This window comes from Eleginops maclovinus, chromosome 20, assembly GCF_036324505.1.
Source record: "Eleginops maclovinus isolate JMC-PN-2008 ecotype Puerto Natales chromosome 20, JC_Emac_rtc_rv5, whole genome shotgun sequence".
Lineage (NCBI taxonomy): Eukaryota > Metazoa > Chordata > Actinopteri > Perciformes > Eleginopidae > Eleginops > Eleginops maclovinus.
Genome location: NC_086368.1, coordinates 190,678 through 214,619, shown reverse-complemented (window position 1 = coordinate 214,619; position 23,942 = coordinate 190,678). Strand labels below are relative to the sequence as shown.

Genomic DNA, 23,942 nt, shown 5'->3' with positions numbered 1-23,942 from the left:
CTTTGTCAATCCATGGGAAGGTAGAGTAACATGCACAGCTCTTATTCTTTTGACATGCTTTGCAGACTCTGGCCCTAACCACTTCAAGAGCAAGTCAAGCTCTTCACTTGAGCTGAGATTTAGTCCATCTGTAGCGTTAGTGAATGAAGATTTCCACGCCCAATAATTCTCGGGGCAGTCATCAAACTTTGAGAGGCTTGAGGTGATAAGATCTCTGCGTGCCAAGTATCTTGCTACATCACTCACCCCTGAATCGCCATCTTGTGGTCGCTGTAGGAAGTCTCTGTTGGGCGAGGTCCTCACTGGTCCTGTTGGAGATTGCACTGGAGGAATGTGATCAGGTGTAGTAGTATCAGTGTGCCTGGGTGGTGTTGGCCTCATACTGCTCTCAAATCCTGTGTCAGCGAAACGGGCCATGGGTGCACTAAGGCGCTGTCTGGTGGGTGACCCTGGTGTCAGTAAATGAACAGTTGGGAAAAGGCGTTCTGGCGTGTCTGGCTTAGGGCGTTCAGTTGGTTGCCATTGCTGTTGCTGCGAGACATACTGCTGTGTTCTTTTCTCAACTTCTCGAATGACTGAATTGCGGTCGCCGTCTACGGATGCTGCTTCGAGCGCAGTGACTTCCGCCATGGCTGCTACCAGCTCCTTATCATGTCTCAAGTTATTCAATTTAGCGTCCAGTTGTGCTTTCTCTATCAAAAGGTCTGACTCCATTTTAGCATATTGAGCTCGTGCACGGGCTGCCTCCATTTTAGCCCTGGCTTCAGCTACTCTGCCGATTGAACTACTGCTGGATGAGGAGACAACTGACTTTGCTATTTCATCTCTGATTTGCTTGTTCTCCATCGTTCTGAACTGCTGTTTGTCGAGCGTTAGCAGTGGTGAAGACGATGAGAAGAGCCGAGACTGAAGATCACTCTCTGTGTAGTTCTGCTAGCCGTGCAGGTTACTTTTTTACTGTTCTGTCCTAGCTGCGCGCTCCTTTGCCCAACTTGACAGACAGCTAACACTCTGAGGGCTAAACTAGCAAATAAAAGACTTGGAAGCAGAAGTGTATTTCCTTTGTTGTTTACTTCTTTCTTTTCTTCTATTGAAGTGTTTTTCCATCTAGATATTTGTAAAACTGCAAGTAAACAAATACTACAAATTAAAGAATATATTGGTTCACGTTGCACAAAGGTACATATAGCCTAACAGGCAAATGTTAGCTATAATGCTAAACACGCTACATTAAGGCAGGGTTTCATATCTAATCTAATGATGCTAGTTTCCCAAAAACGTTTTCCATCACATTAAACAGACTACAAAACAAACAGTGGCTCATACAGTATTTTGTGTACTTACAAGTAAAGCCTTCTCAAGCATGAACGTGTTAAGTAAGTGACCATCAACTTCTCGGTAAGACAGAGTACGAGTACAACTATTGCGAATGCACGTTAACTTCCTGTTAGTGCTTGCCTATCTCAAAATTAACCACAAGGTGGCAGTAAAACACCATATTTAAACGTGTGCCATGACAACGTGCATGCTTGAATTCATCGAAGGAAAAGTACAATCGATGACCACGGCAACTTTTCTTGGTGGAGTTTGAGTCTTTGAAGTTCTTCGGAATCAAAGAACAGTGTTTCCGCCCGGTTTTGAGCCGGGGACCTTTCGCGTGTTAGGCGAACGTGATGACCACTACACTACGGAAACTGCTGAAAAAGATTAAATGCATGGTGGAGGGTAGATGAAACATTCATTTTCATTTTTCAATTATGCACACTTTGGACCACATGTTCATTTCTGAGACACAGAGAGGTTTTAAACTGGATTCAGTCCCAACTGCAGTGTCATGGACTATCATGACAGTAGGATAGCATTTGGTATACTGAACCCAGATGCTATCCCCTATATGACCATTGACGTCTCGAAGAGCGCCACCTACTGTCCACGTGCCAGAGTTCACGCCAGAGTACTCCTCGTTAGTATAGTGGACAGTATCTCTGCTTGTCACGCAGAAGACCGGGGTTCGATTCCCCGACGGGGAGAATGATCAATAACATCTGGTCTTTATTCACAAATCGATCAACTCCCAAACTAAGAGGCCCGTGGAAACAGATTCAGATAAACAGATCCCAATGGTGTATGCCATTTCCAACTGCCATACATAAACGGTTTGACAAAGGTTGTTTTGCAAAGAGTCATCATTATAACATTCATGACAAACCTTCTATGTGCATGATTAAAATCATCGAAGGACAAGTACAATTGATGACCAAGACATCTTTTCTTGGTGGATTTTGAGCCTTTGAAGTTCCTCGGGATCAAAGAAGTGTGAATCTGCCCGGTTTTGAGCCATGGACCTTTCACGTGTTATGCGAACGTGATGACCTCTACACTACAGAAACTGCTGAAAAGGTTAAATGCACGGTCCAGCGTAGATGAAACATTCATATTCAATTGTCAACTTTCCAAACTACGGACCACACGGTGATTCTGAGACTCAGAGAGATTTTAAACTGGATTCAGCAAACCAGATAGAGTAACAGGTCACACAGCTTTATTGTCACGGACTTTCGTGACAGCAAATGTATGCTGATCCCAAATGCTATCCTTTGTATGACCTGTAAATTCTCGAAGAGCGCCACCTATGGTCAACCAACAATTGTCTTGAAAAGACTCAACATTGAACTGCTGACCATTACTGGGGATATTCTTTGGAATTGGAAAGAGGCTTTTGAAGAATTCTTGAGTCTTTCGAGCCCCTATAACTACAGCACATTCCTGACAGATTTTGTTACACTATCTGCTTTTCTGAGAACTTTTCTTGGTGGAGTTATTTGAAGTTAATCAGGATCAAAGAAGATTGTTTCCGCCCGGTTTCGAGCCGGGGACCTATCGCGTGTGAGGCGACCGTGATGACCACTACACTACGGAAACTGCTGAAAAGAGGTAAATGCGCGTTTGTGCGTACTTCTAACATTTGTATTTAATTGTAAACGTTCCAAACGACAGACCACATGGTGATACTGAGACTCAGAGAGATTTTAAACTGGATTCAGTCTAAGCTGCATTGTCATGGACTATTATGACAGCAGGATAGCATTTGGTATACTGAACCCAGATGCTATCCCCTATTAGACCATTGACCTCTCGAAGAGCGCCACCTTCTGCCCACGTGCCAGAGTTCACGCCAGAGTACTCCTCGTTAGTATAGTGGATTGTATCTCTGCTTGTCACGCAGAAGACCGGGGTTGATAAATAACAGTTGATCTTTTTTGACAATTCGATGAACTCAAAAACTAAGAGGCAGGTGGAAACACATTCGGATAAGCACGTCCCTGAACTTTCCAACGGTGTATGCTGTTTCCAACGGTCATTAATATGCATGTATGCAGACGATTTGACAAAGGTTGTTTTGCAAAGAGTCCTCATTATTACATTCGTCACAAAGGTACTACGTGCATGCTTGAAATCATCGAAGGAAAAGTACAATCGATGACCACGGCAACTTTTCTTGGTGGAGTTTGAGTCTTTGAAGTTCTTCGGAATCAAAGAACAGTGTTTCCGCCCGGTTTTGAGCCGGGGACCTTTCGCGTGTTAGGCGAACGTGATGACCACTACACTACGGAAACTGCTGAAAAAGATTAAATGCATGGTGGAGCGTAGATGAAACATTCATATTCATTTTTCAATTATGCACACTATGGACCACATGTTCATTTCTGAGACACAGAGAGGTTTTAAACTGGATTCAGTCCCAACTGCAGTGTCATGGACTATCATGACAGCAGGATAGCATTTGGTATACTGAACCCAGATGCTATCCCCTATATGACCATTGACGTCTCGAAGAGCGCCACCTACTGTCCACGTGCCAGAGTTCACCCCAGAGTACTCCTCGTTAGTATAGTGGACAGTATCTCTGCTTGTCACGCAGAAGACCGGGGTTCGATTCCCCGACGGGGAGAATGATCAATAACATCTGGTCTTTATTCACAAATCGATCAACTCGCAAACTAAGAGGCCCGTGGAAACAGATTCAGATAAGCAAATCCCAATGGTGTATGCCGTTTCCAACTGCCATACATAGACAGTTTGACAAAGGTTGTTTTGCAAAGAGTCATCATTATAACATTCATGACAAACCTTCTATGTGCATGATTAAAATCATCGAAGGACAAGTACAATTGATGACCACGACATCTTTTCTTGGTGGATTTTGAGCCTTTGAAGTTCCTCGGGATCAAAGAAGTGTGAATCTGCCCGGTTTTGAGCCATGGACCTTTCGCGTGTTATGCGAACGTGATGACCTCTACACTACAGAAACTGCTGAAAAGGTTAAATGCACGGTCCAGCGTAGATGAAACATTCATATTCAATTGTCAACTTTCCAAACTACGGACCACACGGTGATTCTGAGACTCAGAGAGATTTTAAACTGGATTCAGCAAACCAGATAGAGTAACAGGTCACACAGCTTTATTGTCACGGACTTTCGTGACAGCAAATGTATGCTGATCCAGAATGCTATCCTTTGTATGACCTGTAAACTCTCGAAGAGCGCCACCTACGGTCAACCAACAATTGTCTTGAAAAGACTCAACATTGAACTGCTGACCATTACTGGGGATATTCTTTGGAATTGGAAAGAGCCTTTTGAAGAATTCTTGAGTCCTTCGAGCCCCTATAACTACAGCATATTCCTGAAAGATTTTGTTACACTATCTGCTTTTCTGAGAACTTTTCTTGGTGGAGTTATTTGAAGTTAATCAGGATCAAAGAAGATTGTTTCCGCCCGGTTTCGAGCCGGGGACCTATCGCGTGAGAGGGGACCGTGATGACCACTACACTACGGAAACTGCTGAAAAGAGGTAAATGCGCGTTTGTGCGTACTTCTAACATTTGTATTTAATTGTAAACGTTCCAAACGACAGACCACATGGTGATACTGAGACTCAGAGAGATTTTAAACTGGAATCAGTCTAAGCTGCATTGTCATGGACTATTATGACAGCAGGATAGCATTTGGTATACTGAACCCAGATGCTATCCCCTATTAGACCATTGACCTCTCGAAGAGCGCAACCTTCTGCCCACGTGCCAGAGTTCACGCCAGAGTACTTGTTCTGTCCTCAGTAAGTTGTGGGAACCCAGCTAGACAGTGAGCTAAACTTTCCTTTATCCGTGATGCAGTCTTTATTGAAATTCTTCACAAAGTCAGGAAAGTGAAACTAAAAATAAAACAATGAGAAATATAATTAGGTTCTACTTGGTTGGAAAGTTAACATACATCAACTAGACAAGCTAAGCTAATGACCTTCACATTCACTGTTGACTGCAGTGCCTGTCCTGTAGCTAACATTTAGCTAACATCTTCAAAAAATCGTTTTTAAACCATTTACTTTTATAACTGCTTTTTAACAACATGAATTTGACATAAACTATGAAATTATAAATTACAACAAAGTTTAACAACATTAAGAAAGGAATACATACAAGTGATGCCTCTGCTGGGGCAAATGAGTCCGCGTTTCGTGAGAAGGAGCCCTTTCACAGCATGTTAACATTAGCTAACCTTGCTCCAACTAACTTCCAACTCCCTACTTCCTGTTTCTAACACCGTGACATTATGTCAAAATAAAAGTATTCCTGTCAAAATAAAAGTATTCCTGCTAAATGAATTTCACATTAAATAAAAGTCCCAAAATGTTTTATCTGCCTGAAGGCAGCACACTCCCCGTCTGACCTTAAAGGTCACTATTAACCAATAAATTTCACTGGCCTAAAGTTTCAGTCTTTCGGCAGCAGAAGAACTAATTCTGACGCCGGCCTATGGAACAGCTTGGTTTCTTTGCCTGCTGTCTTCAGCTCGACCTTCCTTACTCTGCCGTCCCTGCCAGGGACGACCGCTGTAATCCTTGCCATGGGCCACGCATTGCGTGCGACTTGACTGTCCTTCAGGAGCACAATGTCCCCTTCCCTCACATCCCGTCGTGTCTCCCTCCACTTCCGCCGGGGTTGCAGAGTGGGAAGGTACTCCTGCCGCCAGCGACGCCAGAAACAATCTGCAAGGGCTTGCACCTGTCTCCATTGTCTGCTGAGAAGATCCTTTCCCGTGAAGTCCCCGTGTGGTGGCGGAACTCCCACCTTCTGGGTGAGAATCATAGCAGGGGACAGCACGAAGGGTGACTCTGGATCAGTAGAGACTGGAACGAGGGGTCTGGCGTTGAGTATCGCAACTACCTCTGCCATGAGAGTGTTTAAGATGTCGTGGGTGAGCTGGACATTCTCCTGCAGCAGGATGGCATCCAGGATCCTTCTTGAGAGGCCTATTAAACGGTGAGGTAACCTTCTTCTCTAGCACCTTGCAGTTCCATTAGGAGATCACCTAGGTCTCTCAGTTTCTCGTAATCTTTTGTAGATATTTTTGGGAATTCGTCCAGTCGTTTAAACAGAGACTTCTCCATGACTTCAGGCGCAGCATAACATTGCTGGAGGCGCTCCCAGGTCTTTTGTAGTGCTACATCTGGGTGCCTTACATGCACAGAGCGTAAGCATTTAATGTGCTTGACAGACTCTGGCCCAAGCCACTTAATGAGCAGATCCAATGATTCAGTGTATGTGAGCCCCAGGCCTGCAGTGGCATTATCGAATGATGACTGCCACGCCATGTAATTTTCGGGTTTGTCATCGAATTGGTAGAGGCTGGTACTCACTAGATCGCGGCGAGCCAGGTAGCGTGCCAGGTGTTCTGTTTCAGGTGCCACGCGTGAGGTTGGTGGGACATAACTGGGAAAATATGGCGGCGTCATTGCGTTAAGTGCTGGTTTCTGAGGGAAATGCGCTTTCTTGGGCACTTCGGGGCGTCCACTATCTTGATTTGGAATTGTTTGGTTTCCAGTATGAGGCGCACTCTGACTCAATGGCTTGCTGTGGCCAGGTGGTCTGCTAGGGGCCTCGCCCTGTTCGTGTACATCATCCTCGTTCGGGCCTATCGCTGACAAAGGATGCCATGTAATGTAACTCTCTTCAGACATTGCTGCATCATGTGCTGGGTCAGGGTGGGACACTGGAATGCTTGCTCGGTGCAGTTCAGTTTGTGCTGCAACATACTCTTTTGTGCGTGTTACAATTTCCTCTTGGAGGACCTCATGTGAAGATGAACCAGACTTAACTGAATTCTCTCGATATTCAGCCGCTTCTAATGCTTCAGCTGCGGCTGCCTCTTTTTGTTGTTCAAGTGCGCTTAATTCAGCTTCCAGCTTTGCCTTTCCCAACTGTAGCTCTGCCTCTTTTTCAGCCTTTTCAATTTTAAGCCTTGCTTCTTTCACTGCAAACTCAGCCCGTACCTTTGCAGCTTGTGCTGCTGCGCGCGCCTTGACTGCGGCGCTGGATGAAGATAAGCGAGAGGTCCTTGACTTGTGTGATACATTCTCAGCCTTCTCACTCATTCTTTCTGCCATTTTCCTTGTTAGATTTTCCTTTTTGCTACTTGAGATGTTGCGTTCCAGCTGAATCACACTTTTTCACTGTTCTGTCCTCACTAAGGTGTGGGAACCTAACTAGACAGTGAGCTAAACTTTCCTTTATCCGTGATGCAGTTTTTATTGAAATTCTTCACAAAGTCAGGAAAGTGAAACTAAAAATAAAACAATGAGAAATATAATTAGGTTCTACTTGGTTGGAAAGTTAACATACATCAACTAGACAAGCTAAGCTAATGACCTTCACATTCACTGTTGACTGCAGTGCCTAAACTGACCTGTAGCTAACATTTAGCTAACATCTTCAAAAAATCGTTTTTAAACCATTTACTTTTATAACTGCTTTTAACAACATGAATTCGACATAAACTATGAAATTATAAATTACAACAAAGTTTAACAACATTAAGAAAGGAATACATACAAGTGATGCCTCTGCTGGGGCAAATGAGTCCGCGTTTCGTGAGAAGGAGCCCTTTCACAGCATGTTAACATTAGCTAACCTTGCTCCAACTAACTTCCAACTCCCTACTTCCTGTTTCTAACACCGTGACATTATGTCAAAATAAAAGTATTCCTGTCAAAATAAAAGTATTCCTGCTAAATAAATTTCACATTAAATAAAAGTCCCAAAATGTTTTATATCTGCCTGAAGGCAGCACAGTACTCCTCGTTAGTATAGTGGATTGTATCTCTGCTTGTCACGCAGAAGACCGGGGTTGATAAATAACAGTTGATCTTTTTTGACAATTCGATGAACTCAAAAACTAAGAGGCAGGTGGAAACACATTCGGATAAGCACGTCCCTGAACTTTCCAACGGTGTATGCTGTTTCCAACGGTCATTTATATGCATGTATGCAGACGATTTGACAAAGGTTGTTTTGCAAAGAGTCCTCATTATAACATTTGTGACAAAGGTACTACGTGCATGCTTGAAATCATCGAAGGAAAAGTACAATCGATGACCACGGCAACTTTTCTTGGTGGAGTTTGAGTCTTTGAAGTTCTTCGGAATCAAAGAACAGTGTTTCCGCCCGGTTTTGAGCCGGGGACCTTTCGCGTGTTAGGCGAACGTGATGACCACTACACTACGGAACTGCTGAAAAAGATTAAATGCATGGTGCAGCGTAGATGAAACATTCATATTCATTTTTCAATTATGCACACTATGGACCACATGTTCATTTCTGAGACACAGAGAGGTTTTAAACTGGATTCAGTCCCAACTGCAGTGTCATGGACTATCATGACAGCAGGATAGCATTTGGTATACTGAACCCAGATGCTATCCCCTATATGACCATTGACGTCTCGAAGAGCGCCACCTACTGTCCACGTGCCAGAGTTCACGCCAGAGTACTCCTCGTTAGTATAGTGGACAGTATCTCTGCTTGTCACGCAGAAGACCGGGGTTCGATTCCCCGACGGGGAGAATGATCAATAACATCTGGTCTTTATTCACAAATCGATCAACTCGCAAACTAAGAGGCCCGTGGAAACAGATTCAGATAAGCAGATCCCAATGGTTTATGCCGTTTCCAACTGCCATACATAGACGGTTTGACAAAGGTTGTTTTGCAAAGAGTCATCATTATAACATTCATGACAAACCTTCTATGTGCATGATTAAAATCATCGAAGGACAAGTACAATTGATGACCACGACATCTTTTCTTGGTGGATTTTGAGCCTTTGAAGTTCCTCGGGATCAAAGAAGTGTGAATCTGCCCGGTTTTGAGCCATGGACCTTTCGCGTGTTATGCGAACGTGATGACCTCTACACTACAGAAACTGCTGAAAAGGTTAAATGCACGGTCCAGCGTAGATGAAACATTCATATTCAATTGTCAACTTTCCAAACTACGGACCACACGGTGATTCTGAGACTCAGAGAGATTTTAAACTGGATTCAGCAAACCAGATAGAGTAACAGGTCACACAGCTTTATTGTCACGGACTTTCGTGACAGCAAATGTATGCTGATCCAGAATGCTATCCTTTGTATGACCTGTAAATTCTCGAAGAGCGCCACCTACGGTCAACCAACAATTGTCTTGAAAAGACTCAACATTGAACTGCTGACCATTACTGGGGATATTCTTTGGAATTGGAAAGAGCCTTTTGAAGAATTCTTGAGTCCTTCGAGCCCCTATAACTACAGCATATTCCTGAAAGATTTTGTTACACTATCTGCTTTTCTGAGAACTTTTCTTGGTGGAGTTATTTGAAGTTAATCAGGATCAAAGAAGATTGTTTCCGCCCGGTTTCGAGCCGGGGACCTATCGCGTGTGAGGCGACCGTGATGACCACTACACTACGGAAACTGCTGAAAAGAGGTAAATGCGCGTTTGTGCGTACTTCTAACATTTGTATTTAATTGTAAACGTTCCAAACGACAGACCACATGGTGATACTGAGACTCAGAGAGATTTTAAACTGGATTCAGTCTAAGCTGCATTGTCATGGACTATTATGACAGCAGGATAGCATTTGGTATACTGAACCCAGATGCTATCCCCTATTAGACCATTGACCTCTCGAAGAGCGCCACCTTCTGCCCACGTGCCAGAGTTCACGCCAGAGTACTCCTCGTTAGTATAGTGGATTGTATCTCTGCTTGTCACGCAGAAGACCGGGGTTGATAAATAACAGTTGATCTTTTTTGACAATTCGATGAACTCAAAAACTAAGAGGCAGGTGGAAACACATTCGGATAAGCACGTCCCTGAACTTTCCAACGGTGTATGCTGTTTCCAACGGTCATTTATATGCATGTATGCAGACGATTTGACAAAGGTTGTTTTGCAAAGAGTCCTCATTATAACATTCGTGACAAAGGTACTACGTGCATGCTTGAAATCATCGAAGGAAAAGTACAATCGATGACCACGGCAACTTTTCTTGGTGGAGTTTGAGTCTTTGAAGTTCTTCGGAATCAAAGAACAGTGTTTCCGCCCGGTTTTGAGCCGGGGACCTTTCGCGTGTTAGGCGAACGTGATGACCACTACACTACGGAAACTGCTGAAAAAGATTAAATGCATGGTGCAGCGTAGATGAAACATTCATATTCATTTTTCAATTATGCACACTATGGACCACATGTTCATTTCTGAGACACAGAGAGGTTTTAAACTGGATTCAGTCCCAACTGCAGTGTCATGGACTATCATGACAGCAGGATAGCATTTGGTATACTGAACCCAGATGCTATCCCCTATATGACCATTGACGTCTCGAAGAGCGCCACCTACTGTCCACGTGCCAGAGTTCACGCCAGAGTACTCCTCGTTAGTATAGTGGACAGTATCTCTGCTTGTCACGCAGAAGACCGGGGTTCGATTCCCCGACGGGGAGAATGATCAATAACATCTGGTCTTTATTCACAAATCGATCAACTCGCAAACTAAGAGGCCCGTGGAAACAGATTCAGATAAGCAGATCCCAATGGTGTATGCCGTTTCCAACTGCCATACATAGACGGTTTGACAAAGGTTGTTTTGCAAAGAGTCATCATTATAACATTCATGACAAACCTTCTATGTGCATGATTAAAATCATCGAAGGACAAGTACAATTGATGACCACGACATCTTTTCTTGGTGGATTTTGAGCCTTTGAAGTTCCTCGGGATCAAAGAAGTGTGAATCTGCCCGGTTTTGAGCCATGGACCTTTCGCGTGTTATGCGAACGTGATGACCTCTACACTACAGAAACTGCTGAAAAGGTTAAATGCACGGTCCAGCGTAGATGAAACATTCATATTCAATTGTCAACTTTCCAAACTACGGACCACACGGTGATTCTGAGACTCAGAGAGATTTTAAACTGGATTCAGCAAACCAGATAGAGTAACAGGTCACACAGCTTTATTGTCACGGACTTTCGTGACAGCAAATGTATGCTGATCCAGAATGCTATCCTTTGTATGACCTGTAAACTCTCGAAGAGCGCCACCTACGGTCAACCAACAATTGTCTTGAAAAGACTCAACATTGAACTGCTGACCATTACTGGGGATATTCTTTGGAATTGGAAAGAGCCTTTTGAAGAATTCTTGAGTCCTTCGAGCCCCTATAACTACAGTCTTCTGCCCTCAGCTATGTGTGGTGCTACACAGCCTAGACAGCGAGTTAAACAAACTGATCCAAGGAGTCTGAAGAGGCTTTCAGAGCGTTTACTTGACACAGTATTCTTGTGAAAAGATTGTCCTGTATCGAGTGCATTGCGAGCAACAGAAACAGCACGTCTTTCTCCCTCGTTTACCGTTTGCACACTAACCACACTGAACGTAACTTACTGACTAAATTAAAACCGATACCTAACTTGGCCACTAGATGGCAGTATTTGACCACATAATAGGCGATTTTAGCAACAAACCTAGAGACAGAATACTCCCCGCTTGACATCTTAAGGATGTCACCCAAACAAACTTATGTAGAATATTTGAAAAGGATATAAAAGTAGTTCAAAGTCTCTTAAGCAGTGTCCTTAGAAACCAGAAGGACGACTTCACTTATAGGCCGTAGGAAGAGTCTCTGTTCGCCCTTCCGCATGACTTTGACCTCTATTTTCCTGACTCTGCCATCCTCACTGAAAAAGGTTTTGTTGACGAGTCCGATGGGCCAGTCATTCCTCTTCTCCTGACCATCCTTCAGCAGGACCACGTCTCCTTCTTGTAGGTTCGGTCTCGGTGTCCGCCATATCCGTCGGTCTTGGAGCCCGCTGATGTATTCTTTTCACCATCGTGCCCAGAAGACCTCAGCCATGTACTGCACGCGCCGCCACTGCCCTCTGAAGAGGTCACGGCTTTCAAACTGGCCTGGTGGTGCTGGTTTTGGAGCGAGTTTCGCTCTACCGAAGAGGAAGCCCGCTTCACTGTCACCCTCAGCGTTGGTAAGCTTCAAATAAGCAACAGCACCCACTGCTTTTATGGATGCATCACAGAATATGATTACCTCTTTCCTCTGTGCTGCGGACGAAGGGATTGAGGTGTACATCCTTGGGATGCTAAGCTGCTGTAAGTGCTTTAAAGAATCTTTCCATCTTTCCCACATACCTTGCTTCTCTTCTGGCAGCTGTTCGTCCCAGTCACAGACATCAGAAGAGATGTCTCTCAGAATGACACGACCTTCAATGCTGACAGGCACCGCAAAGCCGAGGGGGTCGAACAGGCTGTTGATGACTGATAGCACTCCACGCTTTGTAAATGGCTTCTCATTGGTGGTCACCTGAAACATGAACAGGTCTGTGGACAAGTCCCATCCTAATCCTAGGGTACGCTGCATAGATGGTGTGCTTTGTCCAAGACCCAGGCCCTGTAGTCCGGTGGCCAGATCTTCATCTGGAAAGGCGCTTGTGATAGTCGAACTGTTGGATGAGATCTTGTGCAGGCGTATATTTGATTGTGCCAGCTTGTCATCATCGGCTGTTTGCTTGAATATGAGTTTGCCTACATCCTCCTTAGTCTGCGTCTTTTCACCTAGGGGGCAGGTGTCTGTGTACCTCTCCCTGACGTGAATTCTGCTCTCACAGGGGGTGAGGAAACTGGGTCGCCCATTTTCAAGTATGCTGGTCTTGAAAGAACTCACAGTGGGTTTGTGAGCTCCTCTGAGGCAAACGTCCCCTATGATCACCCACCCCAGATCAAGACATTGAGCGTAAGGTGCATCATGTGGGCCGTTCACCTGACTGCGTACCTTGTGTGCCCTGATGATATCCCTGCCTAGGAGGAGAAGGATCTCTGCAGAGGGATCCAGTGGAGGTATCAGAGACGCGATGGGCTTCAGATGAGGGTGATGAGCTGCAGCCTCAGGCGTAGGTATTTCTCTCCTATTATCCAGAATCTGGTTACATTCAGTGAGTGTCGGTAATGGCATAGGTGCTTTCCCATCCATCCCCTCAATGATGAAGCCGTTGACTCTTCTTCCGCTGGTGTTCGTTATGCCAGAGCATGTCTTCATTGTATATGGTAGAGCTTCACTTTGTACGTCAAACATATCAAAAAAGGAAGACCTTGCCAGTGATACATTGCTCTGGTCATCTAACATTGCATACATTTTCTTCTTCTTTTCAGGGAACTTGGTTGGATAAACATAGACCAGGCAAATCTTCGAGCATGACTTTCCCTGTAGCCCCTTTCCACATACCTCTGTGCAACTGGAGGAGGTTTCAATGTAGTGTGGGTTGTCTGGCTCCCCGCCTTGACCCTCTGTAGGTGTCTTTGGATCTTTGACTGACCAGGGCAGTGGGCCAGCATGCAGTGCTGACACGTGACTGTTGCTGTTGCACTCTGAACAGTGAATCACTGCTTTGCAGTCTTTTGCCCTGTGCCTTGTAGATATGCAACATTTGTAGCAGATGGAATGCTCTTTGAGTAAACCTTTTCTCTCGTCCAATGTCTTCATTCTAAAGCCCCGACATTTAGCAAGAGAATGTGGCTTCTTGTGAATGGGACATTGTTTATCTGGATCAAGAGGTGGTGTATAAGCATTTGCATCAGGCGTGTCGATTTCTGTTTTGTTTGCTGTGATGGGTGTTCTAATCTTTGTCTGCTTCTCTTGTGCTTTTTCTGCTTTGGGATGTGGCGTGTTGTAGCCTTGAAGCATAAAGCTGGGGTCTGTTTTCATTTCAGCATGACTGTTCAGAAACTCGACAAAATAAGAAAAGGGTGGATATAAAGCATTATGTTCTTTCTTATATCTTGATCCTTGCTTGATCCAAGCCTCTTGGAGATTATTCGGTAGCTTTTCAACTATGGGGTTTATTCCTCTCGACGTATCAAGAAAACTGAGGCCTGGTAGATAGCCTTCGTTCTTCGCTGCTTGTAGCTCAAGAAGGAGGTCAGCGAGTTCTTGCAGCAGGTGGTTGTCTTTGTAGAAGATCCGGGGGAAACTTTCCAGACGCTTAAACAGGGACGCCTCAATGGCTTCTGATGAACCGTAATTCTTGTCCAGCCGCTGCCACAGACGCCAGAGGCCTGTCTCTGGATTGTTCACATGAACTGCTCTAATCCTCAGGGCATGTTGAAGCGACTCCCCGTCCAGCCATTTTGTGAGTAGATTGAGCTCCTCGCTGGCTTTGAGGTTTAGTCCTTCGATGCCATTGCAAAACATAGACTTCCAGGACAAATAAGTCTCTGGTTTGTTGTCAAAGACCTTGAACCCAGTGGTTAGAAGATCGCGGCGTGCAAGGTAAGTGGCGAGATCTGAGAATTCTGTTGTTCTGGACATTGATCTGCTTTGTGAATTTGTGTTGTCTGTTCTGGTACCTATGTTAAAGACAGGTGGGGCTCGATGAGGATGCCATCCAGCTGGGGTCCCTGTAGCCCACCCAGGTGTGTACTGAGTGACTGGTGGTGGCACACTGTACCTAGGCTGAGATTCTTGCTGAGGCCTTTCTTCCATCTCAGGTTCAGGCTCATCTTTAAAGTGAGTTTTGATGTATTCTGCAACGCGTTTGACTGGATCATGCGTTGTTAATGGGATAGCTGGAGTGGTCAACTCACGGTCATCTGGGCCTTCAGCTGCCGCCTCAAGGACTCTTGCTGCAGCGAGGGCTGCTTCAGCCTCACCCTCCTGCTTTAGAGCATTCAGCCTTGCTTCAATCCGTGCCTTCTCGACCTCCATATCGATTTGGCGTTTGGCAAACTCGGCTTTGACGCGGGCAGCTTCAGCTACAGCCCGTGCTCGGACTGCAGCCATGCTAGCACTTGACTTGCTTGACCGGTGTGAAGCTGACGTTTTTGCTGATCCACACTTTGATCTAACTTCCATTTGGGAGACGGGAGGGGAGTTATGTGCATCTGACATCTTGACTGGTTAGAGATGTAGCTCTTGGTGAATAACTTGATGTGTTGACTAATCTTTTCACTCTTCTGCCCTCAGCTATGTGTGGTGCTACACAGCCTAGACAGCGAGTTAAACAAACTGATCCAAGGAGTCTGAAGAGGCTTTCAGAGCGTTTACTTGACACAGTATTCTTGTGAAAAGATTGTCCTGTATCGAGTGCATTGCGAGCAACAGAAACAGCACGTCTTTCTCCCTCGTTTACCGTTTGCACACTAACCACACTGAACGTAACTTACTGACTAAATTAAAACCGATACCTAACTTGGCCACTAGATGGCAGTATTTGACCACATAATAGGCGATTTTAGCAACAAACCTAGAGACAGAATATACAGCATATTCCTGAAAGATTTTGTTACACTATCTGCTTTTCTGAGAACTTTTCTTGGTGGAGTTATTTGAAGTTAATCAGGATCAAAGAAGATTGTTTCCGCCCGGTTTAGAGCCGGGGACCTATCGCGTGTGAGACGACCGTGATGACCGCTACACTAAGGAAACTGCTGAAAAGAGGTAAATGCGCGATTGTGCGTACTTCTAACATTTGTATTTAATTGTAAACGTTCCAAACGACAGACCACATGGTGATACTGAGACTCAGAGAGATTTTAAACTGGATTCAGTCTAAGCTGCATTGTCATGGACTATTATGACAGCAGGATAGCATTTGGTATACTGAACCCAGATGCTATCCCCTATTAGACCATTGACCTCTCGAAGAGCGCCACCTTCTGCCCACGTGCCAGAGTTCACGCCAGAGTACTCCTCGTTATTATAGTGCATTGTTTCTCTGCTTGTCACTCAGAAGACCGGGGTTGATAAATAACAGTTGATCTTTTTTGACAATTCGATGAACTCAAAAACTAAGAGGCAGGTGGAAACACATTCGGATAAGCACGTCCCTGAACTTTCCAACGGTGTATGCTGTTTCCAACGGTCATTTATATGCATGTATGCAGACGATTTGACAAAGGTTGTTTTGCAAAGAGTCCTCATTATAACATTCGTGACAAAAGTACATATCAGTTTGCATCCAGATTTGAACTGGAGACCTCTTGATCTGCAGTCAAATGCTCTGCCACTGAGCTATACCCCCTATGCCTGACATATCTAAGCCATATACTGATAGGCTGGGAATTACTGTAAATAAAACCAAAGCTCAAATGAGCAGAGTCAAAAGCAAACTTAGGCTAAAAACAAGTTACTTCATATATTCGCCTGGTTTCATGATAAAGGGCCATAACAGCATTGTTCTTCGTTTCAGATGTTCATTGACTCTGACGAACAGTTGCTGGAGAAATACCGTTCGAAATTGTAAACTCCCATTGACCCTTCATTATGTCGTTCTTCATTCCAGTGGTACTTTTACAGACGGTTTTTGTGAAGTACTTTTATTAATGAGAAACAAGTGATTTACTGGCTAAATATAACCGAGCTAGCCAGGAGTCGAACCTGGAATCTTCTGATCCGTAGTCAGACGCTTTATCCATTGCGCCACTAACCCTGTTTTTAAAAAAATATAGCATTCAAATAGTTAAAGATGAAATAATGATGCAGTAGGCTAAAGCCAAAACATTTGAGCAGCCTACAAACTGCTGCCGTGACGCGGATTCGAACCGGGGTTGCTGCGGCCACAACGCAGAGTACTAACCACTATACGATCACTGTTGTTTTGGCAGTAGTTTACACGTATCAGTTTGAAGGCAAACAAACAAGGGGGCATCCAGATTTGAACTGGAGACCTCTTGACCTGCAGTCAAATGCTGTACCACTGAGCTATACCCCCTATATCTGACAAAGTTAAGCCATATACTGATAGGCTGTTAATAACTGTAAATAAAACTAAAGCTCAAATGAGCAGAAGTCAAAAGCAAACTTATGCTATAAACAAGTTACTTCATATTCGTTTGGTTTCATGATGAAGGGCCATAACAGCATTGTTCTTCGTTTCAGATGTTCATTGACTCTGACGAACAGTTTGAACATTTGAGCAGCCTACAAACAGCTGCCGTGACCCGGATTCGAACCGGGGTTGCTGCGGCCACAACGCAGAGTACTAACCACTATACGATCACGGCCACTGTTGTATTGGCAGTAGTTTACACGTATCAGTTTGAAGGCAAACAAACAAGGGGGCATCCAGATTTGAACTTGAGACCTCTTGATCTGCAGTCAAAATGCTTTACCACTGAGCTATACCCCCTATGCCTGACATATCTAAGCCATATACTGATAGGCTCGGATTACTGTAAATAAAACTAAAGCTCAAATGAGCAGAAGTCAAAAGCAAACATAATACTTCATATTCGCTTGGTTTCATGATAAAGGGCCATAACGGTATTGTTCTTCGTTTCAGATGTTCATTGACTCTTACGAACAGTTGGTTGAGAAGTACCGTTCGAAATGGTAAACTCCCATTGACCCTTCATTATGTCGTTCTTCATTCCAGTGGTACTTTTACCGACAGTTTTTGAGAAGTACTTTTATTAATGAGGAACAAGTGATTTACTGGCTAAATATAACAGATGCTAGCCAGTAGTCAAACCTGGAATCACCTGATCCGTAGTCATACGCGTTATCCATTGCGCCACTAACCCTCATTTTAAGGAATTTAGCAGGGTTCAAACACTTAAAATTGAAATAATGACACAGTAGGTTAAAGCCAAAACATTTGAGCAGCCTACAAACTGCTGCATGACCCGGATTCGAACCGGGGTTGCTGCGGCCACAACGCAGAGTACTAACCACTATACGATCACGGCCACTGTTGTTTTGGCAGTAGTTTACACTTTTTCATTTTTAAGGCAAAAAAACAAGGGGCCCTCCAGTTTGACCCCGGGAAAACCCCTTACTGAGCTTCAAATTCTCTACACTGAATTAAAACCCCTAGCCCACATATCTAAAAAAAAAAAAAAAAAAAAAAAAAAAAAAAAAAAAAAAAAAACCATTACTGATGGTGTGGGAAATTTCTTAAAAAAACTAAGTCAAATGACGAAGCAAAACAACTTAGGTAAAAAAAAATTTTTCAAAACGCTTGGTTTTATGATGAAGGGCCATAACGCATTGTTCTTCGTTTCGATGTTATTGACTTTACAACAGTTGGTAAGAATACCCTTCGAATGGTAAATCCCATTTACCCTTTTTAAAATTTCTTCGTGAGATGCGGGGAATTTCTGTAAATAAAATAAAACTCAAAGGAGAAGTCAAAAGCAAAACAAATACTTTTAAATTTGCTTTTTTTATGTAAGGGCCAAACAGCATTGTTTTTGTTGTAATGTTCATTGACCTGCGAAAAGTTTGGTAGAGAAATACCGTTCGAAATGGTAAACTCCCCCTTGACCCTTCATTAGTCGTTCTTTTATTCCGTGGTACTTTTTCAGACGGTTTTTTTGGAAATACTTTTTTAATGGGAACAAGTGATTTACTGGCTAAATAAACCGAGCTAGCCCGGAGTCGAACCCGGAATCTTTGATCCGTAGTCAGACGCGTTTCCTTGCGTCAAACCTGTTTTTAAAGGAAAAAAAAAGCATTTTAAAAATTAAAAATAAATAATATGCGTAGGTAAAACCAAACATTGAGCAGTACAAACTTCTGCCCTGCCGGACTCGAACCGGGGTTGCTGCGGCCACAACCAGGTACTAACCACTTGCGATCCGGGCCCCGTTTTTTGGCAGTAGTTTACACTAAAGTTTGAAGGCAAACAAACAAGGGGGGGATCCAGATTGAATGGGCCCTTGATCGCGTCAAAAGTTACCACGGCAACCCCCTAGCCTGAAATCTAAGCCCCAAAAATGGCCTGGGAATTACTGTTAATAAAACTAAATCAAAGAGCAAATCAAAAGCAAAATTGGCTAAAAACAAATTACTTCATTCGCTTTGTTTCATGATGAAGGCCATAAAACTTTTTTTTTCGTTTTTGATGTTCTTGACCTTAAAACATTTTGGTAAGAAGTACCCTTCGAAATGGTAAACTCCCTTTACCCTTTATTATGTGTTCTTTATTCAGTGGACTTCTACAACTTTTTTTTGAAGTACTTTTATTAATGAGGAACAATGATTTTTTGGCTAAATTAACCAGCTAGCCAGGGGTCCGAACCTGGGGTCTTCTGATCCGTAGTCAGACGCGTTTTTCCCCTTTTCGCCACTAACCCTGTTTTTAAAAAAATATAAACATTCAAAAGGTTTAAAGGGTGAAAATTTAAAGATGCTGTAGGCCCAAAGCCCAAAAATTTGAGCAGCCCAAAAAATGTGCCGTGAAACCGGGATTCGAAACCCGGGGTTTGCTCGGCCCCAAGCAGAGTACTAACCACTTTAAAGACCCCCCACTGTTGTTTTGGAAATTTGTTTACACCCTATCAGTTTGAAGGCAAAAAAAACAAGGGGGCATCCAGATTTTAAAGGAGAAACCCCTTGATCTGCAGTCAAATGCTCTCCCCCTTTTTTTTCTATACCCCTATGCCTGGACAAAAATCTAAGCCAAAAAAACCGATAGGTGGGAATTATGTAAAAAAAAATTTAAAACTCAAATGAGCAGAAGTCAAAAGCAAACATTTTTAAAAAATTTTTTATTCGCTTGGTTTCATGGAAGGGCCATTAAAAGGATTGTTCTTTTTCAGTTTTTCATTTAAATCTTTTTTTAACTGTTGGTAGAGAAGGTTTCCGTTTTAAAAAAGGGGAAAATCCCCTTGGGCCTTCAATATGCTTTCCGTGGGTGGGTTTGGCGGGAATTATGTAAATAAAACTAAAAATCAAATGGCAGAAAATCAAAAACAAAAAATAATACTTTTATAATTTTCCTTTGGGTTTTTGATGAAAGGGCCTTAAAAGCATTGTTCTTCTTTTAGAAGTTCATTGACTCTGACAAAAAGGTTGGGAGAGAAGTACCCTTCGAAATGGTTAAAATCCCCTTGGGCCCTTCAAAAATGTGCAAAAGGGGGACATAAAAAAAATTAAAAAAAAAACAAAATTTACTTTATATTCGCTTGGGGTTTTTTGATGGGAAAGGGGCCTAACAGGCCAAATTTTTCTTCTTTTTAATGTTTATTGACTCTGCGAAAAGTTTGGTTTGAGAAGTACCGTTCGAAAAAGGTAAACTCCCCTTGAAACCCTTTTTATGTCGTTCTTTTATTTCCGTGGTACTTTTACAGGGGGTTTTTGAGAAGTACTTTTTTAAAGAGGAAAAGTAATTTTTTGGTAAATATAAACCAAAACTAGCCGGGTTTAAAACCCGGAAAATTTTTTTTTATCCCTAGTTTTTAAAAAGCTTTTCCTTTTTGGCCCCCTAAACCCTTTTTAAGGGAAATTTAGCCGGGGTTTAAACTTAAAATGAAATAATGGGGGCCCCGTAGGTTTAAAACCCAAAAAATTTTTGCAGCCTACAAACTGCTGCCGTGAACCCGGATTCAAAACCGGGGTTGTGCGGCCACAACGAAAGAGAGTACTAACCACTATACCAGTGTTTCTTAAAATTTGGGGTCGCGACCCCAACGGGGTCGGCCACAAAAACTTCGTGGGGTGCAAAATTATTTGTTATTTTCAGTCGGAAATTAGTGTTATAACACCTGGTAAAACAACGAAAAAAAATGTCAATACAATGAAATCTGCCTTTTTTCCCCTTTCCCTACAGCTGTTAAGAGGGGGGAGAGAGGAGAAAAAAAAAAAGTTGCCAGTTTAAATGGCTTTTCGAATCGTTTATTGGTCCTATGATAGAACAATGTAACAATCTGCCCCCAAGTTCAAACTCATTTCTTCCCCGGGTTTTTTTTTACAAAAACGTCATAGTTAATCGCACGTTACTAGCCACGTTGTGATACTAGCCACTTTTTTAGCCCTAGCCTAGTTATAACTTTCATAAAAAATGGACAGGTGGTGTAAAAAACAATGATTTGAGCTCAGAATGTGCCATCTCCCCCAGTTGTGCCCCTACTCCTCGCGATCCTCAGATGGGAAAAGGGTTTGGCCGGTGGTGAGAATAAAAAAGACCCAAACGAGGCGTCGCGATACCTGAAGGAATTTCTTAAATATGGATTCACGTGCCAGGTAAAAACATGAGTCGACCACCACAGGGTGTTATTTGCGGCGATGTTCTGGCACATGAAAGTTTAAAGCCCACAAAAATGAGACGAATCTCGAAAGCCGACATCCAGATGTGCTCAGAACCCATGACATTTTTTTTACGAAAGAAGCTGCGCTGCAGGGCAAAAGCCCGTTGTGCATTACCCAAAGCTACTGTGCCACCAAACCCTTGGCAGCGTCATACAAAGTGGCCCACCTTGTAGCAAAGCACAAAACCCAAACCCCCCACAATTGCTGAAAGCCTCACCCTTCCTGCAGAAATTGCGTGAACCACGCAATGCATGGTAAAAAGATCGCAAGTGTGCTTAAACAGATTCCCTTCCAATGATACCATGTCAAACGCATTAACGACATCGCTAATGATATGAAATGCCGCTCATCGAGAGAGTGAAAAACAGCGGTTTTCTTTGCAGTTAGAGAGTTACTGACTTGACTAATGTAGCCATTTAATGGTTTTCATTCGCTACAGTCATGAGGGGAAAACTGCATGAGGACATGCTGTGTGCTCCCCGAGGAAGGAAGATGTACTGGTGGAGACATTTTTAACTGTCTTAATGGTTGGATGGAGGGGGACAGGCCTGGATTGGTGATAAATGCATAAGCATATGCACTGACGGTGCCGGGGCTATGATGGGAAACACAAAGGGTGAAAGCCAAGGTCCTTAGGTTGCACCCCCATGTCAAGTTACACACTGCTTATCCATAGGGAGGCCTGGCATCCAAGACACTTGAAACCCGAGCTTAACAATGTTCTTCAACAGCAATCCAAAAAGTGAATTCGATCAAATCGCGCCCTTTAAATTCAGACTCTTCGCCCTTCTCTGCCCGGAAATGGGGTCTGCCCAAAGAATCCCCTTTTTTTTCATTCAAGAGGTAAGGTGGCTTTCACGGGGCAAAGTTCTTACACGCCCGTTCGAGTTGCGAAACGAGGTGCGCACCTTCCCCTCAGACGTGCATTCCCTTTGCAGACCATCTCACTGACTCGAGATGGTTATTCAGTCTTGCATACTGGCGTGCATATTTGACAAATTTTAAATTTGTCTCAACCTGTCACTACAAGGCCCCAGCACAAACATCCTGACCCTCTCAGACAAAGTGAATGCTTTCACAAAAAAATTGCAGCGTTGGGCAGCCCGTGCAGAGAGTGGGGACTTTGAAATGTTCTCGGGCTGCACGACTTTTTGGAGAGTGACATGAATGCCCAAATTATTGAAAAAAGGGCAATAACCTGTATCTTCGTAGTTCCTCGACCAAATTCAAAAAGTATTTCCTCACGGAGAATGTAGAGCCTTTTGATGGGTACGACAACCATTCACCAACTGCTCCTCAAACACTGCCATCTGAGCTCGGGATGCGGGTGATTGAGCTGTCGCGACCGCCATTGCAGGCGTCGTTTGCTCAAAAACTCTAGATGATTTGGCTGTCAGTTGTGCAGGAATACCCCGGGTTGTCCAAAGGGTGCCATGGACATCCTCACGCCCTTTGGATCAACCTTTCTGTGCGAAAAGACATTTTCGTCCCTGGCCTACTAAAGAACAAATACAGATGTCGTTCAACAGCATGGAGGAGAATCTTCGTGTTGTGTGAGCAGCATCGATCCCCGATTGACCTGTATGCTCGCGGAAGCAGGGCCATCCTTTTTCATTGACATGGCGTCCGTATAAGAGGAAGTGAGATCGTTCCACATACACCCCTCTCTGTGACTCTTTACTCGTTTGATTTGGAATTTGTTTCATTGCCCTTTTTTTGTTCCAGTTCTTGTTTGCGTTAATAAATTGTTGCCGCCCGGCTTTTCTTACACATTGCCTATTTTTTTTGCTTGATTGACAGTCGTTACCATGGGTTTGCAATGCATAACGTTGTCCTGGCAACGCGATTTACAGCCCGCCCCAAAACAACCAAACTGCAGATGGCATTGCTGTTTCTTTCAAAATGTATGCTATCACTCAAATATTTGGGGACGCAAACTCGTAAATTAATTCACACAAAAATCGTTCCTTTTCCCTTAAAAAAAAAACGTCATACATTGTTAATTTGTTTGGATTGGAACAAAAAAATCGGTTGCTACGGAAACGTGAGTCCATTACACACTTTTGGGAAAGTGGGGTCACAAAACCCCTCCCGTTTTTTTTGTGGGGTCGTCAGACAAAAAATTTAAGAACACTGCACTATACGTCCACTGCCACTGTTGTTTTGGCAGTAGTTTACACGTATCAGTTTGAAGGCAAACAAACAAGGGGGCATCCAGATTTTAACTGGAGACCTCTTGATCTGCAGTCAAATGCTCTACCACTGAGCTATACCCTCTATGCCTGACATATCTAAGCCATATACTGATAGGATGGGAATTACTGTAAGTAAAACTAAAGCTCAAATGAGCAGAAGTCAAAAGCAAACTTAGGCTTAAAACAAGTTACTTCATATTCGCTTGGTTTCATGATAAAGGGCCATAACGGTATTGTTCTTCGTTTCAGATGTTCATTGACTCTTACGAACAGTTGGTAGAGAAGTACCGTTCAAAATGGTGAACTCCCCCTTTACCCCAAAATTCA

At 43.5% G+C, this 23,942-nt stretch overlaps 16 non-coding genes across 16 annotated transcripts; 4 read left to right on the top strand and 12 right to left on the bottom strand.

Moving 5' to 3' along the window:
* Positions 1–1,622: 1,622 nt before the first annotated feature.
* Positions 1,623–1,695, bottom strand: trnav-aac (transfer RNA valine (anticodon AAC)). The gene has a single exon. It is a non-coding gene; the product is annotated as a tRNA-Val (tRNA).
* Positions 1,696–1,958: 263 nt separating this feature from the next.
* On the top strand, positions 1,959–2,030 carry trnad-guc (transfer RNA aspartic acid (anticodon GUC)). Its single transcript has one exon. It is a non-coding gene; the product is annotated as a tRNA-Asp (tRNA).
* An 819-nt stretch (positions 2,031–2,849) lies between these two features.
* Positions 2,850–2,922, bottom strand: trnav-cac (transfer RNA valine (anticodon CAC)). The gene has a single exon. It is a non-coding gene; the product is annotated as a tRNA-Val (tRNA).
* Positions 2,923–3,544: 622 nt separating this feature from the next.
* trnav-aac (transfer RNA valine (anticodon AAC)) lies at positions 3,545–3,617 on the bottom strand. The gene has a single exon. It is a non-coding gene; the product is annotated as a tRNA-Val (tRNA).
* A 263-nt stretch (positions 3,618–3,880) lies between these two features.
* trnad-guc (transfer RNA aspartic acid (anticodon GUC)) lies at positions 3,881–3,952 on the top strand. The gene has a single exon. It is a non-coding gene; the product is annotated as a tRNA-Asp (tRNA).
* Positions 3,953–4,771: 819 nt separating this feature from the next.
* On the bottom strand, positions 4,772–4,844 carry trnae-cuc (transfer RNA glutamic acid (anticodon CUC)). The gene has a single exon. It is a non-coding gene; the product is annotated as a tRNA-Glu (tRNA).
* Positions 4,845–8,496: 3,652 nt separating this feature from the next.
* On the bottom strand, positions 8,497–8,568 carry trnav-aac (transfer RNA valine (anticodon AAC)). Its single transcript has one exon. It is a non-coding gene; the product is annotated as a tRNA-Val (tRNA).
* A 263-nt stretch (positions 8,569–8,831) lies between these two features.
* Positions 8,832–8,903, top strand: trnad-guc (transfer RNA aspartic acid (anticodon GUC)). The gene has a single exon. It is a non-coding gene; the product is annotated as a tRNA-Asp (tRNA).
* An 819-nt stretch (positions 8,904–9,722) lies between these two features.
* Positions 9,723–9,795, bottom strand: trnav-cac (transfer RNA valine (anticodon CAC)). The gene has a single exon. It is a non-coding gene; the product is annotated as a tRNA-Val (tRNA).
* Positions 9,796–10,417: 622 nt separating this feature from the next.
* Positions 10,418–10,490, bottom strand: trnav-aac (transfer RNA valine (anticodon AAC)). The gene has a single exon. It is a non-coding gene; the product is annotated as a tRNA-Val (tRNA).
* Positions 10,491–10,753: 263 nt separating this feature from the next.
* Positions 10,754–10,825, top strand: trnad-guc (transfer RNA aspartic acid (anticodon GUC)). Its single transcript has one exon. It is a non-coding gene; the product is annotated as a tRNA-Asp (tRNA).
* A 5,921-nt stretch (positions 10,826–16,746) lies between these two features.
* trnar-acg (transfer RNA arginine (anticodon ACG)) lies at positions 16,747–16,819 on the bottom strand. The gene has a single exon. It is a non-coding gene; the product is annotated as a tRNA-Arg (tRNA).
* Positions 16,820–17,029: 210 nt separating this feature from the next.
* trnac-gca (transfer RNA cysteine (anticodon GCA)) lies at positions 17,030–17,101 on the bottom strand. Its single transcript has one exon. It is a non-coding gene; the product is annotated as a tRNA-Cys (tRNA).
* Positions 17,102–17,321: 220 nt separating this feature from the next.
* On the bottom strand, positions 17,322–17,393 carry trnah-gug (transfer RNA histidin (anticodon GUG)). Its single transcript has one exon. It is a non-coding gene; the product is annotated as a tRNA-His (tRNA).
* A 52-nt stretch (positions 17,394–17,445) lies between these two features.
* On the bottom strand, positions 17,446–17,518 carry trnac-gca (transfer RNA cysteine (anticodon GCA)). Its single transcript has one exon. It is a non-coding gene; the product is annotated as a tRNA-Cys (tRNA).
* A 6,107-nt stretch (positions 17,519–23,625) lies between these two features.
* On the bottom strand, positions 23,626–23,697 carry trnac-gca (transfer RNA cysteine (anticodon GCA)). The gene has a single exon. It is a non-coding gene; the product is annotated as a tRNA-Cys (tRNA).
* Positions 23,698–23,942: the final 245 nt, after the last annotated feature.